The sequence below is a fragment of the Pocillopora damicornis genome, chromosome 10 (assembly GCF_964200805.1).
Source record: "Pocillopora damicornis chromosome 10, jaPocDami1.2, whole genome shotgun sequence".
Lineage (NCBI taxonomy): Eukaryota > Metazoa > Cnidaria > Anthozoa > Scleractinia > Pocilloporidae > Pocillopora > Pocillopora damicornis.
In genome coordinates, this window is record NC_142679.1 from 2917292 (window position 1) to 2934526 (window position 17235).

Here is a 17235-nt window from a genome sequence, read left to right on the forward strand (position 1 = left end):
TTGCTTCAAAGCCCCGGAATCAAAGCCATTCGTCTCTGAACAAGTTCCACTGTTTCCTGAGATACCTTTTATGAAAATTTAATCACTAGATTAATGGGAAAACGAGCCACGCACGAGGTCCTGAGAGATAAAGGACAAACTTATATCTAAATTTAAAGTTGGGTTCCCACGGAACAACTTAATTTCATTAATGCATTGTAGTGCCATGTATTGATTAGTTAGTTAGGATTAAGCTATCATTTTCAGTTGGGTTCATATGGGACAGCTCAGTTTTATTCGTGTTTTAGTCACTTACGGAAACTATTGTTTACAGGAATTTACGATTTGATCATGGACTTACAACAGAAGAACGACCAGAATTTTTGATGGCTGAATTGTGTTATACTGTATTACGCACTCTGTGTTAACAGGACAGTCTCAATACATAACTCAGTGTGTAAACAGTGTTTCTTATTAAGCTGTAGAATCAAGAAAGCAAATACAAAGCAAGTACATTAGAAAACCTGTCAGTCATAAAATTATTCTCGTCTTTTATGGTCATTCTTTCAAAAAATTGTTATTGCACTTTGCACCGTAATATTTTATCCCCGCGGTGACTTATCACAGTTCACGTGATTTTCGTCCATTCACATGGTTTTCAGTTAAAGCGTAAAACCCCCTGGTTGTTTGTCAAAGACGACGATAGACAACCGTTGGTTACAATTTTAATAGGGCACCGTCAATGAAGTTGGTGGAATCCTCACTTCCCTTATTCCAACGATTACACTCAAAGGTTGAAGATTAATTATTATAGGTACATATATATTATATGTACCTGCTTTAAATACAACTTTTGCAAGTTGTATTCGGAGTTGACTTCAGTTTGCATAATTTAAACGCACAACTTGTCCTTTACAATAAATACGCGAAAGTTTAATTGCCACGGTTTGTAATCAGCACCCAGCTATGCCGCGTGGAGCAAGCGAGTAAAGAGCTTTCCGAAGCATTTCAGTCGCAATCATATCATGTGACGTGACCGGAAAACGGCTACGAATGTGACTATGCATTCCTAAGACTGATTATAAATTAAGGAAGTGAAATTCCTTTCGAAGCCTCATTGCCTCTAGGCTTGCCCCTCAAAAAACATTAGGTCTAGGAATCCATAGCTTCACAAGAATCAAGTTTTCAGAATAAATTATCATCAATGCTGCTTTTTGAGGCCGTCATTCGGGAATATATTTATCGTTATTAAATAGCGTTTTTGTTCTGTAGACACTTGGGGCTTTCTTTTAAAAGGAGATTAAATTCAATTATACAAATGAAATAACACAACATGATCCTCTAGTATTAATTGCTCACAAGCCCCATTTAACTGACTGATCAGTTGATTCTTTTGCCTTTTCTGTGTCTCTTTATTAATGTGATTTCCGTGACACAAGTTGGCAGGTTTCTCTTGTGTAATCCGTTAATTAACTAAGGAGAGGGAAGAGTGCTTGTTTCATATCATGTCTTTTTTTTTCAAAGTACACAGTTAATTATGGAGCGAAAAGTAGAAGTTGTGTGCGATTAGTGTCTGGACTTCAATACAGCGCAGGCAAATGTAGAACAAAGAATTTGATTTTCCTGACTTGTATTAACAGATCATCGCAATCCTGTTAAGTTCATCCGGCACAAGTAAACTTAGTAAATAAAAAACACAAGATCTCCGAAAAGAAGCAGAAGTGGACTCCTCCTTCTCATCCTCACTCAAACCTGTGTTTTAATGCGACGAACCATTAGATAAGACAGCCTCTATACCTTGAGGTCGTGACACGCAACACGATTTAACTTAACATAACTAGAGACTACAAACTTCTTCCACGCATGCGGCCTGAATCATATTCATTGTGAACGAATCACGGCGTTATATAACGTCAGAGGGGCATGAATATATTTGCATATGTACGTCGTAAAAAGAAACATCCACACTTCAGAGTTACATATGTTGTCAGAGGCACCCACTCAAGTTTACGCGTAACTCATGTTAATTACGTATACTTCATTTTAGTCTGACCTCGCAGGTAGGCAATTAGTTTGGTTGGTACTGAGCGTGTTTTACCTAGTAAAGCTTGTAGTCCGATTTACCTATAACAAGACGAATTCACAAGAAATGGCTTTTTTCTCTCATCAATTTCTGCTTGGTGTATTGTTCTTCGCTGTTGGTGGAGTTTCCTCGGTAGCGATCTTAAAGATCTGGGAAAATAGAGAATCATTGCTGAGAGAAATCAGGAGACGATTTGATTCAAACGAGGCTCGGCAGCCAGAAGAACACGACGAGAGGTTTGACTGAGAAGGTAAGAATTCTGTAAGCTATGAGAATATTTTATCAAAGTTTGACAGATTAATGGTTATCTCCGAAAAACTTTATGATGCGTGTAAACCGTGACTTTTTCGACAGCTAAGGGGAAACCCTTCCATCTGCGCAAACAGTCTCAGCTGATCGAGTTGAGCAGACGCTATCTTTATTATCATTTTTCTGTTCTTTCTTTTTACTCTCAAAGAGCTGGTTATTTTTCCGATTGTAGTGTGCGCGACTTACTCGGCCGGGATGGAAACTAAGCGGCAAAAAATGCGGTCGAATATAATCTTAAGTAATCAGCATCTCACTATGTAAAAAAAAAAAAAAAATGACCAATTAAACGACGATTTCAAATTTCGCGCACTTCCGCTTGCTCTTCAAAATCCACACGTGAGTGGTGAAGGAAGTGACACAGACAGTGAAGACCCACATAATTTTCTCTGTTTTTACATGGTTAGCTAAAGAGTAAACAGATAGCAATTATAGGATAGAGAAGCTAAAAATGTAAATCTTAAAAATGACCTGTATTTTTAAAATTTTTTCAGATATGACAATCTCCCGAGAAATCAGGGAAGCTAGTGTGTTATGGTCTGATTTAGTCGACGTCTTCCGTCGTATGCTGTGCTGTAAAGGCTTTTAGAACTGTACATATTAAATGTCACAAATAGGTACGGCAGTTCATTAATGTGCCTTAGCCTGTCGTCATTGCTTAGCCTCGCCGGAATATATAATACAGAGCAAAAATTATTGTTGTATTTGTGATAATGACCATAGGACAAGTGGGTTTGCAATTTGTTTACATGATAATATGTAATAAAAATCATATAATGTCAATGACCTCCTTCTTATCCATACCGCTTTTGTAACGAATATTGTGCCCTCTAGCCGTCATTTTTAGAGTTCTTGCTATGTATCGAATGTTGCAGCCTTATTGATGTATGAAGTAAAATAAGAAATAGAAAATACACTTTCATTTACTTGCGTGATTTGTTTTTAATGTCGAGGGGACCCAAGAACGATCACGCAGCCACTTAAATGTCTATTTTAAGAATATTATTTCATCCTGATGGTTTGTTGTCCGTCAGTCCAATCTAGAATGGTTTGTTTATAAACCCTGAAAAACACTACAGCGTAATATCGTGGGCGAGAAAACTCTAGAAGGAACTTGATTGCGCTAAAAATTACGTGACACCCAGTAAAACAATGATGTCATCGTGCAAATTAGTTGCTGTATTTGAGTGGGGAATCTCTCTGTAACGGCTGATTACTTCTCAAAATCTGATTTGTTTGTGTTGAAGTCACAGTTTTTCTCCTATCCATCAAAATTTAAAATTTATAACTTGAATTCAAGTCATAACATCTTAAAAATGTGATATATATGTTTTTGCATTCACGTGGTTTGTATTCAGTAAGAAGATAGGGCGAGTTTTCGTGACGACCAGTCACGAAATACACACATTAAACATGTTCAACATTTCAGTGCGAACTACCTTTAAATAGGCGATATATTCATGTGAAATTGTCTTTTGGAAGGATCTGGTCACAATCTTCAGAAGTTCAACAACGAAAGAGGCCCACCGTAAACTCTGTCCGAGAAAAGAGCGGAAAAAAATGTTAAACCAAAAAGTATGCGGCCGTAACCAAACGGTGTAGCGTTGCGTGAAATGGCTCGGGGTAATGTCAAACAACATAGCGTACGCACAAACAGTGTAGCGTTGCGTGAAATGGCTCAGCGTAATGTAGAATGGTAGAGCGTACATATACAAACAGTGTAGCGTTGCGTGAAACGGCTCAGCGTAATGTCGAATGGTACAGTTTACACACAAACGGTGTAGCGTTACGTCAAATAGCTTTGCAGAACATCAGATGCTCTAGCTCAACATTAAATTGCTTAGCATCACATGAAATATTTCAATGTTGTGGCGAATCGTCGAGCTTGCTCGTGGCGTGACGTAAAGGCTATCTTGCCGAAACCACCAATTACTGAACTGTATTAACATAAGAATGACTGTTTGAAAACGGCGGGCCAAAATGCTTAAAAAGCATATTCCAGTAGTAATTGTTCTGATTAATTTAAAAAGCAGACGACAAAATAGATATTTTGGCTTGCAGGTGTCAAACATTTTGATGGGCGGTACAATGATAAAATAAAGTACTTTGAGCTTAGGCTTTCTTTCAGTCACTCGATAGCCAATTTGAGTGATTAGTATCGAGTGTGTTTTAGTAGCAACGTTTGGTGTGATTTTTTTTATAACTGGACAAGTTGGAAGAAATTATGTTTTTCTCCGATCAATTCTTGCGTGGAGTATTGCTCTTTTCTTTTGGTGGAATAACCGCAGTAGCGATTTTGAAGATCTGGGAAAACAGAGAATTCGTGCAGAGAGAAATCAGAAGACAAATTAATTCAAACGGGGCTCGGCAGCCTGAAGAAAACGACGAGAGGTTTGACTAAGGAGGTGAGAGTTATGACAGCAACAGGAACATTTTTATATGCGTCTAACAGATCTAAAGTTATCTTCAAAAGGTATTATGCATGTTAGTTCTTCTTTTAAAGACATCTTCGACATCTCTGTTGACCAACTTCCTTGCAGGTAGACGTAATGCACGGGAAATGTTCAAACAGAAAAATAATTGTGTGCTTGTCGCTCGAATCATTGAGATGAATTTATTTTTGCGAACATATTAACCTCAAAGTGGCTTTAATAACTCAAGACAGCACTCTAACGATCTTTTATTTTAACCAGTTTTACTTTTCTAGAGAAAGAAAGCGGAACGGAAGGCAGGCGACAAAAAATGCGGTCGAAAATAATATTAAGTAATCCACATTGCACTAGGTAAACTAATAGTCTTGACCAATCAAAGAACAATTTTACACTTGCCGCACTTCCGCTTGCTCTTCAAAACCACACGTGAAGACCTCTGACCTACATATTTCCTCTGTTTTTACATGGTTAATGGATAGCTAAAGAGTAAACAGTTAGCAATTAAAGGACAGAGAAGTTAAATAGATAAATGTTAAACGATGAAACATATTTTTTAATTCTTCAGATATGACAATCTCCCGAGAAATCAGGGAAGCTATTTTGTAATGGTCTGATTCAGTCGACGTCTTCTGTTGTATGCTGTGCTGTAAAGGCTTTTAGAACTGTATATAAAGTGAACTCAGTCGTTGATTGGTTTAAAGGATGTGCCTTTATTCTTTTTGATTCTATAATTTCCACTGAAAGTGAAATGCCACACATTGACGGTTTTAAAATAGAGAAGGTAGAAACTTTACTTTAACCGTGTGTTCTCAACCTTAACAACATGTGCCCTATAATTTACGGTTACGGTTTTGGATTTCCGGATTCATGGTTGCGGTTGCAGTTGCGGTTGCGGTTTTTCGATTTTCGGAATTTACGGTTGAGATTGCGGTTGCGGTTGCGGTTTTCGGAAACTTCTATTCAGGACATAAGATTTCCGGGTTTGTTGAAACACACTCGTGTAATATTGCTGCATCGCAGTTTTGATTGACCGTGGCCAACGTGAGCCGTTCAATGGTAAATAAAACACTGAACGTGATGAGTGTTTGTTGTTTCTGCGTATCGGATTAGCATTTGACAACAGCTATGAGTTAATTTTCACCTGCTGATAGTCAACACATCCTTTCCAAAAAGATTCAACACATTAAGCTATTTAAAGTATCTGCTCTCATCAGACGACATTTGATTGACATTTCTAATGAGGAAAAATGAGAATGCCTATGGTGACGTAAAAACGCGTCGTTGCCTCGTGCCACTTCTTACTCCGAGATGAGAGGAGCGAATCAGACAGAAAAGTCGTCGGTACCAACTCATTTGCCTTTAATCATATCTGGTGGTGGGCTACCTAAAGCACAGAAATTAAACCCGAGATGTTTCCATCAAAGGATATATGGCTGTGTGCTGTGTCTGCTGCCATGAGTGCCATTATAGTACTATAGGCTTTGTGTACAAATATTGATCCGATATGCTGCTCAGTCGAACTCCGCAAAATGTTGCTCCTTCTCGTCTTGATTTTGCGCGATCCATTCTAGAACGATTTCGAAGACTTCTTCTTCGGTTCCAATTACTAAGACGTCGCCTGAAATAAGATCCTTTATATGATGACAGGAAATTTGCACGAATTCCTTGGACTTGCCGACCGTCGCGAAGTTCTGCTTGATTAATTCGCCAGCGTATGTTTTCAACTCCTTGCAATCGTATTTCTCAGCATATAGAAAGGTAGCAACGCAATTTTTGGTCGACATATGCCGCTCCTTAAACTTGCAAGCGATGTTTTTTAGACGAGGAAGTAGTAATTAGTTCTCGGACGCGATCAGATCATCGACATTCGCCTCGCTCATTTGAACCTCTCCTGTGTAAAGGTAGGACGAGAACTCATTCATCGCCGAAAATTCCTTCGATATTTACGATTGACGCCGATTTTTCTTTCATATCGTTGGTAAATAAACCTTGAAAAAATTGGCTACTGGCTGCCAAAACACATCGGTGAGCGGGGAATGTTTTTCCTTCCACTCACAGAGTAACATCTGTCAATTCGCCTTCTTTGCGGGCATTGTCGAGTAACCGCATCATGTCCCAGTAGTACGGACTCTTAGCTGTGTTGCGTGGTTCTTTTGAGGCATTTTCGGCCATGTTTGCGCAAGAAAGACGCTTGTTTGCTTGACTACGAGTCTTTCTGACGAGAGAAATCACAACGCACCGTTGACAAAGTGGGTTATGTATTCGTTGAGGTCCAAACCAGCGCGTGACATAATTTAGTGTCATTGATATACATGCTTAATTTATACTAAATCTGATAGGTCAGGGAAAAATAGTTTGTTTTGTTTAGATTAGTGTTATGCTAAGACAATATTAATGGCACGATGTCGCTAAGACATTTGTATTCCAAAAAGGTATGTTATATGAAGAATTCCACTCAGAATCTAATCTAGTAAAAGAACATATTGTGCTTCGATCGGAGGAATAAAACTAAATAACACTGAGAATAAGGAACAAAAATTCACAGTTTCGAAGCCATTTTAACTAGTGGTTGTAGTTTTGAGGTAAGATGCAAAAAAGGCGACAGAAGATAAAAGACCATATAAGAATTGATTCATACTTTCATGTACACAGTAGGATGAGATAAATCATGAGCGTTATGCTTTTAAGCATCACCCCTAAAATCATGGTATTATGCCCAAAATTATGCCAAAATTTTTATTAGGCTAAGTCAGGAGATTATATTCTCTGAGCTCAATTTAATACTTTCCCTCCTACCCCTTCCCCCTTATTTCTACCACCAACGAGGTAAAACTTGCTAGGAATAAAAGGCATACTGAAGTTGAGAAAATAATATTTTGTTCGTGATCAATGTCCAAAAGTGCAAGCGAGAAAAGTAGGCTATTGACCTGTTAAACAATACTCGGGCTGCAGAATTTATCTCATGTAAAACTGAAACTTCAAGGGAATTTCTAAGAATTTATTCACTCTGCTGGCATCATGCTCGATGCTCTGACTGTGGCATTATTCATAAAATCATACTAGTACAATTAGACCCTAGTACTCATGCAATTCGTGGCACTGATTTTGAGAGGTCTCTGCGCAATTATGAGTATTTTCAGGTCAGTACTTCTGGAATGCTATTTATTTGTGTATAACATTTTCAAACTCTCTTACGACACAGGGATCTTAGACCTCCGGGATAAAAATATCACCGCCAGAAAAGAAACATTTTGCCCTACTCCACACGGTGTCATTTTGGATACTAATTGCGAGGCACGCGGAAAGTTCGAATTGAATTGCAAATATACTGCCGACGTTAAATATTCATCTTACTGGTACAAGGATCTTTACACGTGGAACTCGGACCTACGCTAGCTTACTGCTGGCTTTAAAGCCTCAAATTGCAGTTTTTCGGTCAGACAACGCTTCTTTAAACTTTTCCTAAGCAGGAAGAATATCTGAAAGCGAAAGTTAAATTGTTTGGTGACCTGTATGTTAATCTTTGGTGTGTAACGGTCCTCGCTCGCGGGTTGCAGTCAGCGACGACAAGTCAACAAATTTAAACCACGAGAAGACAGAAGTTTAGACGTTTTTGAACTCATGTAAGTTATTTATCTTCTTCTACTGTTCACAAAAAGCCACTTACAATCACGGTGTGTTTTGAGGGAGCATCAGCTCCTCTTTCCAATAATGTTGTTTACATACGAAATGGGGGAATTCTTATGCGTTAGGCGAATTCGAGTTAGGCACAGTCGAGGGTTTTGCACAACTTTCGGTTTCCAACTTTAAGACGTTTGGTTATGATCATGATTATTGATATCATCAAAAAGCGGCACGCAATCACACTTCCAATAACCGGAAGTTAGAATCAGCCAATTGCAGACCATCAAGATCCCGTTGAACAAGAGCAGTGTTTCAACTTCCGTCTTTTGCCGGAGGCCAATCAAGTTAGAATCAGCCAATCTAAGATACTCCAAATAAATAGCGCGTATTAAGTGAAGTCATCAAGATCCTGCTTAACAGCAGCATTGTTTGAACTTCCGTCTTTTGCCCGGAGGCCAATCAAATTAGAATCAGCCAATCAAGATACTCCAAATAAATAGCGCGTATCAAGTAAAGTCATCAAGATTCTGTTAGACAGGAGCAGTGTTTGAACTTGCATCTGTTGCCCGGAGGCCAATCAAGTTAGAATCAGCCAATCAAGATACTCCAAATAAATAGCGCGTATCAAGTGAAGTGTAACAGTGGCTGTACACACTGCGCTACACGAAGGTGAAAAGATGTATGTGTCTCAAGATATTTGGATGTATGTCTTGTCCGCTGCTATCGGCGGCATAATATCATTTTTGGTGTTAAAATTTTGCAATTCGCCTCAGAATGAAGCAACAAGGAGGCCCAAGGTGCCAGTGGAACACGATGAAAGACAGGAATAGGAGACGATACCTACTTTATATCAAGGTGAGTGGAAGCGCTTTGTAGAGACGAAACGGAAGAAAGAAAAATTGATAAATTGCCGAATTCTAGTGTGTGACTAATCTACCATGGTGCACACTGCCTTGAACCTCCTGGCATCAATCATATAGGTGTTTTGTAGACTAGTTAGTAATTTGGCCGGCCAAACATTTGCGGCGCGGGCAGGAGTAGAGTTAAGTGTGATTCCTTAAGATGTGAATGTTGCTTCAAAGCCCCGCTCGGAATCAAACCCATTCGTCTCTGAACATGTTCCACAGTTTCCTGATTATGAGATATCTTTTTTTTGAAAATCTGTTCACTAAATCAACTAAAAAATCGAAATTTTTATGAAAACGAGTCACGCACGAGGTCCTGAGAGAAAAAGATCAAAAAATAACTTAGGCTTAAAGTTTGGTTCAGGAGGAACACCTTAATTTTATTCATACATTGATTAGTTACGCCATGTAGTGATGAGTTAGTTGGCATTTAAGCATCATTTCCGTTTTGGTTCAGGTGGGACAGCTTAATTTTATCCATGTTTTGATTAGTTACGCCGTCAAAAGAGACTTACGGAAACTTTTGTTTACAGGAATTTACCATTCGATCATGGACTTACAACAGAGGAATGAACAGAATTTTTGGTGGCTGAATTGTGTTATACTGTACTACGCATTCTGTTTTAAAAGGAGTCTAAATATATGACTCAATGATATGTAGATATCCTTTAAATCGTGTAAACAATGTTTCTCATTAAGCTGTAGTATCAAGAAAGCAAATACAAAGCAAACAACAAAGCAAGTACATCAGGCATAAAATTATTCAGTCTTTTTCAGTTATTCTTCCTTTAATGAAAATTGTTTTAAAAAAATTGTAATTGTAGTTTGCACCGCCATATTTTGTCACTGAATAAATTACAGTCTTTGTTCAGTCCACATGGTTTTCGTTCGTTCACATGGTTTTCAGTTAAAGTGGAGAGGGATCAGTACAAGGGGGGTGGGAGTGGGGGGCTAAAGAAACTTGACTGCCAATGAGGGGTGGGGGAAAATAAGTTTATCAGACGGCCCTATGGGGGAATTAGGAAAATTAGGAAAATTTCACCGTGTCACGAACAAAATCCGCCCCCTTCCCCCCTGCCAGGAAATAAGTAAAACCCCCTGGTTGTTCGTCACAGACGACGATAGACAACCGTTGGTTATAATTTTAATGGGGCACCGTTAATGAAGTTGGTGGAATCCTCACTTCCCTCATTCCAACGATTACACTCAAAGGTTGAAGATTAATTATTATAGGTACATATGTATTATATGTACCTGCTTTAAATACAACTTTTGCAAGTTGTATTCGGAGTTGTGATCAACGCCCAGTTACGCCGCGTGGAGCAAGCGAGTAAAGAGCTCTCAGAAGCATTTCAGTCGTAATCATATCATGTAATGTGACGTGACCGGAAACGGCTACGAATGCGACTATGCATTCCTTAGACTGAATATTAATTGAGGAAGTGAAATTCCTTTCGAAGCCTCATTGCCTTTTAGGCTTTCCCCTCAAAAAACATTAGGTTTAGAAATCCATAGCTTCACAAGAATCAAGTTTTTAGAATAAATTATATTATTGATGCTGCTTTTTGAGGCCGTCTTTCGGGAATATATTTATCGTTATTAAATAGAATTTTTGTTCTGTAGATGCTTGGGGCTTTCTGTTAAAAGGGAATTAGATTCAATGACACGAATGAAGTAACGCCACATGATCCTTTAGCATTAATTGCTCACAAGCCCCATTCAACTGACAGATCAGTTGATTCTTTTGCCCTTTTTTGTATCTATTTAATTTAATTATGTGATTTCCGAGACACAAGTTGGCATGTTTCTATTGTGTAATCCGTTATTTAACTAAGGAGAGGGAAGAGTGCTCGTTTCATGTCATGGTTTTGTTTTTCAGGGTACACAGTTAATTATGGAGCGAAAAGTAGAAGTTGTGAGCGATTAGTGTTTGGACTTCAATACAGCGCAGGCAAATGTAGAACAAAGAACTTGATTTTCCTGACTTGTATTAACAGATCATCGCAATCCTGTTAAGTTCATCCAGTACAAGTAAACTTAGTAAATAAAAAACACAAGATCTCCGAAAAGAAGCGGAAGGGGAATCTCCTGACTGACTCCTTCTCATCCTCACTCAAACCTGTGTTTTAATGCGGCGAACCACTGGATAAGACAGCCTCTATGCCTTGAGATCGGGACACGTAATACGATTTAACTTAACATAACTAAAGACTACAAACTTCTTCCACGAATGCAGCCTGAACCATGTTCATTGTGATCGAATCACGGCGTTATATTGTATATAAAGACGTCATATAACCAAAGGCTACAAACCTCGGGCTTTTAGAAACGACTTGTTATTTGTTTGAGGAACTGTTAAATTCAAGCCCTTTTATTCAAACTCTGCTTGAAGGCGTTTAATGAAAGTCAAGATTGGGTAACGTGGCGTGACATTTTAAAAAAAAAACCGCAATTCTTATATCTATATCTAAAAAATCCTGGCCCCTTCGCTTGAGTCCTTGCGTCCTGCTCGACCATTTCAATTTCTTTGTCGGAGATGTTTATCTCAATTTCTGAACACTTGCATAAAAGCTCAGGATAATTTAGATCCTCCTGGTTGGGTTCGTAGAGATCTGTTAATACTGGTTTGTTGCGACTTTTTCTTATGTTCCACATTTCAGAGGGGCATGAATATATTTGCATATGTACGTCGTAAAAAGAAACACCCACACTTCAGAGTTACATATGTTGTCGGAGGCACCCACTCAAGTTTACGCGTATACTTCATTTTAGTCTGACCTCGCAGGTCAGTCAAATAGGCAATTAGTTTGGTTGGTACTGAGCGTGTTTTACCTAGTAAAGCTTGTGGTGCGATTTACCTATAACAAGACGAATTCACAAGAAATGGCTTTTTTCTCTGATCAGTTTTGGCGTGGTGTATTGTTCTTCGCTGTTGGTGGAGTTTCCTCGGTAGCGATTTTAAAGATCTGGGAAAATAGAGAATCAGTGCTGAGAGAAATCAGGAGACGATTTGATTCAAACGAAACCCGGCAGCCAGAAGAACACGACGAGAGGTTTGACTGAGAAGGTAAGAGTTCTGCAAGCTATAAGAATATTTTATCAAAGTCTGACAGATTAATGGTTATCTCCGAAAAACTTTGTGATGCGTGTAAACCGTGACTTTTTCGACAGCGAAGAGGAAACCCTTTCCTCCGCGCAAACAGTCCCAGCTGATCGAGTTGAGTAGACGTTATCTTTATTATCATTTTTCTGTTCTTTCTTTTTACTCTCAAAAAGCTGGTTATTTTTCCGATTGTAGTGCGCGCGACTTACTCGGCCGGGACGGAAACTAAGCGGCAAAAAATGCGGTCGAATATGATCTTAAGTAATCAGCATCTCACTATGTAAAAAAGTAGTCTTGACCAATTAAAGGACGATTTCAAACTTCGCCCACTTCTGCTTGCTCTTCAAAATCCACACGTGAGTGGTCAAGGAAGTGACACAGACAGTGAAGACCCACATATTTTCTCTGTTTTTACATGGTTAGCTAAAGAGTGAACAGATAGCAATTATAGCACAGAGAAGTTAAAAATGTAAATCTTAAAAATGACCTGTTTTTTTAAAATTTTTTCAGATATGACAATCTCCCGAGAAATCAGGGAAGCTATTTTGTAATGGTCTGATTCAGTCGACGTCTTCTGTTGTATGCTGTGCTGTGAAGGCTTTTAGAACTGTATATACTGAATGTCACATATGGGTACGGCAGTTCATAAATGCGCCCTAGCCTGTCCATTGCTTAGCCTCGCCGAATTATGTAATGCAGATCAATAATAATTGTTGTATTTGTGATAATGACCATAGGACAAGTGAGTTTGCAATTTGTAGTACATGATAATATGTAATAAGAATATAATGTCAATGACCTCCTTTTTGCCGATACCGCTTTTGTAGCAGTCAGTTTTTAGCGTTCCTGCTATGTATTGAATGTTGTAGCCTTATTAATGAATGTAATATATAAAATAAAAGATAAAAAGACACCATTATTTACTTGCGTGATTTGTTTTTAATGTCGAAGAAACCCAGGAACGATCGTGCAGCAACTTTAATGTCTATTTTAACACTTTTGTCCTGAGGGTTTATTGTTCGTCAGTCCATTCTAGAATGGTTGATTATAAACCCTAATAGACACAACAGTATAATTTCGTGGACGAGAAAACACTAGAAGGAACATGATTGCATTAAAAAAAAATGGTGCGACATCCAGAACTTCACCATTAGATCGAATAGTTTACAGTTTCCCATTGCGTTTATTTCTTCAACCGGAACTTTTATTTTAAACTTTATTGCTTGCGCGATTTGTTTTTAATGTCGAAGAATAACCCAAGAACAATCGCACAGCCACTTTAATGTTTTTTTTAAGAACAGTGTTTCGTCCTGATGGTTTATTGTCGGTCAGTCCAATCTATATTGGTCGGGTTTTAGGAAAACCCCGAAAAACGTAGCGGCCTCATTTCGTGGACGAGAAAAATTCTGGAAGGAACATGATTGCTCGAAAAATGGCATGACATCCAGTAAAACAATGATGCCATCGTGCAAATTAGTTGCTGTTTTTGAGAGTGGAATCTCTCTCAAACACAGCACGCATATTTTTCGCAAATTAGGTGCGTGACGTTGTATATCGTCGTGGAGGATGTTTTGTAAAGTAATTCCACACTCATGGTAATGACTGATCAACATTTGTCGACAGCTATGCTGGCAGATATATTTAGTATCAGGCATCGTGTGTGCAAGTGTAATTATTAATTATTGTATTTCAATCATCGCGTGAGTGTGACGAGTTTCTAAGGATTATCTAGAACATCTTATCAAAAGCGACTGAATCTGGAGTTGTTAATTGACTTGCCTGCAAAGGGTCACGCTTTCTTATTATTTTTCAGGCGTTTAACCCACGCTTGGGTGCGATAGCCGAAATGGCCGTGACGGCCAATTAATTAAAAAAGAGAATTTAGAAGATCATGGTCTCCGTAATTCCTTCCCAACAGAAATGATCTCTTTTCCCGCCAAAAAAGAGTAAAGTTTAATAGTTATGTAATGAAACTTCTCCTCTGTTTGACAGAATTTAACGTCGTTCTAGGAAGTATATATTTCCAACATCTAACTGGTGAATTATAGCCAGGGTTAATTAATTATTGGAAACACGTCACTGTTTTGAGAAGTCGATATCGAGATGATCTTTCCATGCGACCTCACATTCATTTTGCCACACATGTTAATATCTACGACTGAGACGCAGTTTCTTTTCATGGAAACACCATTCGCTACATTTGATTTATGGAAACTGCATTCAAACTTTAAGTTCTTACAACGACATGCTAAATCGAGCCAGTTTGAAGCACAATAATGTGTTTAAACAGTCATGTTTTCGTGCTTTACTATTAGAACGAATAGTTTACGTTTTCCCAATATCCCTACTTCTTCAACCGGAAACTTTTGGTTTTGTAGTTACAGAATTTTCACAACTAAGTGCCGTAAAACCAGATGCAACCGGAAACCGTGTAACAGGACGCAAATAAACCTTGATATAGGTTATAGATTTTCCTCAGCTCTGTTAATGTGTTATAGTAAAAAAATAAACATTTCACTAAAAGTAATGATTAATGACTGGCTATCACCAACAAATACAATTGTTTATCGGACATTATTCATAGGCTCTCGGTCTTTCCGACGTATGAATTTAAAATTACTTTTCAAATTCTGATTTGTTTGTGTTGAAGTCACAGTTTTGCCCCCAATCATCAAAGTTTGAAGTTTACAACTTGAGTTGTTCATAACAGTTTTAAACTGTAAAATTATATCTTTGCACTCGCGTGGTTTGCATTCAGTAAAAAGATGGGGGAGTATTTCGTTACAGCACAATGCCACTTGTTTAACATTTCAGAGTAAACTACTTTTGAGCAGGCGATTTATTTACTTGAAATTGTCGTTTGGAGGGCTCTGGCTGCACTCTTCAAAAGTCCAAGGAAAAAGAGGCCCAATGTAAACTTTGTCAGAGAAAAAAGATCGATAGCGAATATTAAACCAAAGTAGCGTGACATCCAAATGTTATGCAAATCATAAATAATGGTATGAGAAAAGGGGAATCCCCTTATTACTACGTGCATATTAACAAGGTGAAGGTAAACAGCTTTATAGAAACGAATTATGTCGTTCTTCCGCTTTTAATAGTTCTGCAGCCGTTTTTGAAGATACCTGCGGTGTTTGATGTTCCTTTTAAAGTTGGCCGGTTTTTCTAAGGCGGTCTTTACGTTGCCGGACGCCAAGTTCATAAAATTTAGAAGAGAACTTCCAGCTGTGGATTGATCTTCCTTTCGGCTTACAGCACGACCATCATCAGATGAGTTAACCAGGTGTGGATCGTTAAACTTCGATTTCGCGGCCATTCCCGAATCCGACGTTTAGAAATTCGAAAAAACACTCGTCCACTTTGATAATTTCGCAATACGTTCTCAGCTCACTCGTCCTCTAACGACAAAGGCGTTCAATTCTGTGCCAAAGTCACACGCTATTTATGCCGTTTGAAGGGACTATTTACTGACGCTGTATCGGTGTGTTAGACGTTTGTAATTTAAAGCTACATTGATTGTTCTGCCGGTGCACTCATTAAATATGCAAAGTCAAGACGTTCACTTCGAGTATTGTCAGGATCTGATAGCACGTGGAGGAGAACTAAATGAGAGACACGCGAGAGGAACATTATTTTCGTGTCTTTTTTCCGTTTATTCGCGCGTTTCCCCCAGAGGTGCCACCTCCTGTTGCGTTTTTGAGGCGATCTGAATTGCGAGAACCATGCGAGATACTTACGAGAGAAACAATATATTCGTGTGTTTCTTTTCCTTTTATTAAGGTGTCCTCCCCTCGCGCATATCTCGCTCCTCGCGTTCTCCATTCTCTTAGCTCTGCTCGCCTCAAACTGCTAAAAATGAGACCTTAGGCTTCGTGCAGTTGTACCCTCCTTTCCCTCCCTCCCCCCCCTTCCCTCCCTCCCCCCCCCCCACCCTCAGGTTAAACGGAAGTGAGTTTTGAAATAAACAACCATATTGAAGTTCCCTCACTTACGTAGCTCGGCAGCCTTCAAAGGGTTATTTTAAAAATGAAGACAGGCCACAACGTCATCATTTTCCGTAATTTTATACCTACTCAAGTTAAAGCGTAACTTGTCGATAAATATTTTAAGCTAAGCCCCGCCAGCTATTAGTAAAATAGTTTGGTTGATACTACTGCTTTGTGTGGCTCTCAAGAGACGTAGCATATTTCGATCGTTCCGGTACAGAAATTTATCGTTATTGAGAAACGAATTTCGACACCGGAACACACTAAGGAAATCGCCGGCAAGTGACATATTCTCCTCATATTTGCAAAGGCGAGTGACGTGACGGGTTTTTATTTGTGGGGTTGCACGCAGCAAGACGAATTCAGAAGAAATGGCTTTTTTCTCCGATCAATTTTTGCGCGATGTATTGTTCTTCGCTGTTGGTGGAGTATCCTCGGTAGCGATTTTAAAGATCTGGGAAAATAGTGAATCATTGCTGAGAGAAATCAGGAGACGATTTGATTCAAACGAAACCCGGCAGCCAGAAGAACACGACGAGAGGTTTGACTGAGAAGGTAAAAATTCTGTAAGCTATGAGAATATTATATCAAAGTCTGACAGAATGATGAATATACTGGAGCAAACTCGATATATGGATGTTCCATTTATTGTCACTGCTCTAATCCAGACTGTAATTTTTTACTTTGGAACAATTCGTCGGGGTAAATTTCTTTTCACGCGCCCCCCGCGTAAATTAGTAAATTAGTAAAACAACAAGCTAAGGCAGATAGCGCACGTTTTGCTCGCGCTACTTTGCGAATGAATATTCGGAGTCAT

General features: G+C 38.8%; 1 long non-coding RNA gene and 1 pseudogene across 1 annotated transcript; one reads left to right on the top strand and one right to left on the bottom strand.

The window, feature by feature from the left end:
* Positions 1 to 6137: 6137 nt before the first annotated feature.
* LOC149038466 (kelch-like protein 12) lies at positions 6138 to 7107 on the bottom strand (annotated as a pseudogene).
* Positions 7108 to 7715: 608 nt separating this feature from the next.
* LOC149038467 (uncharacterized) lies at positions 7716 to 9981 on the top strand. The gene is made up of 3 exons (XR_016180303.1): positions 7716 to 8423; positions 9198 to 9279; positions 9863 to 9981. It is a non-coding gene; the product is annotated as an uncharacterized LOC149038467 (long non-coding RNA).
* Positions 9982 to 17235: the final 7254 nt, after the last annotated feature.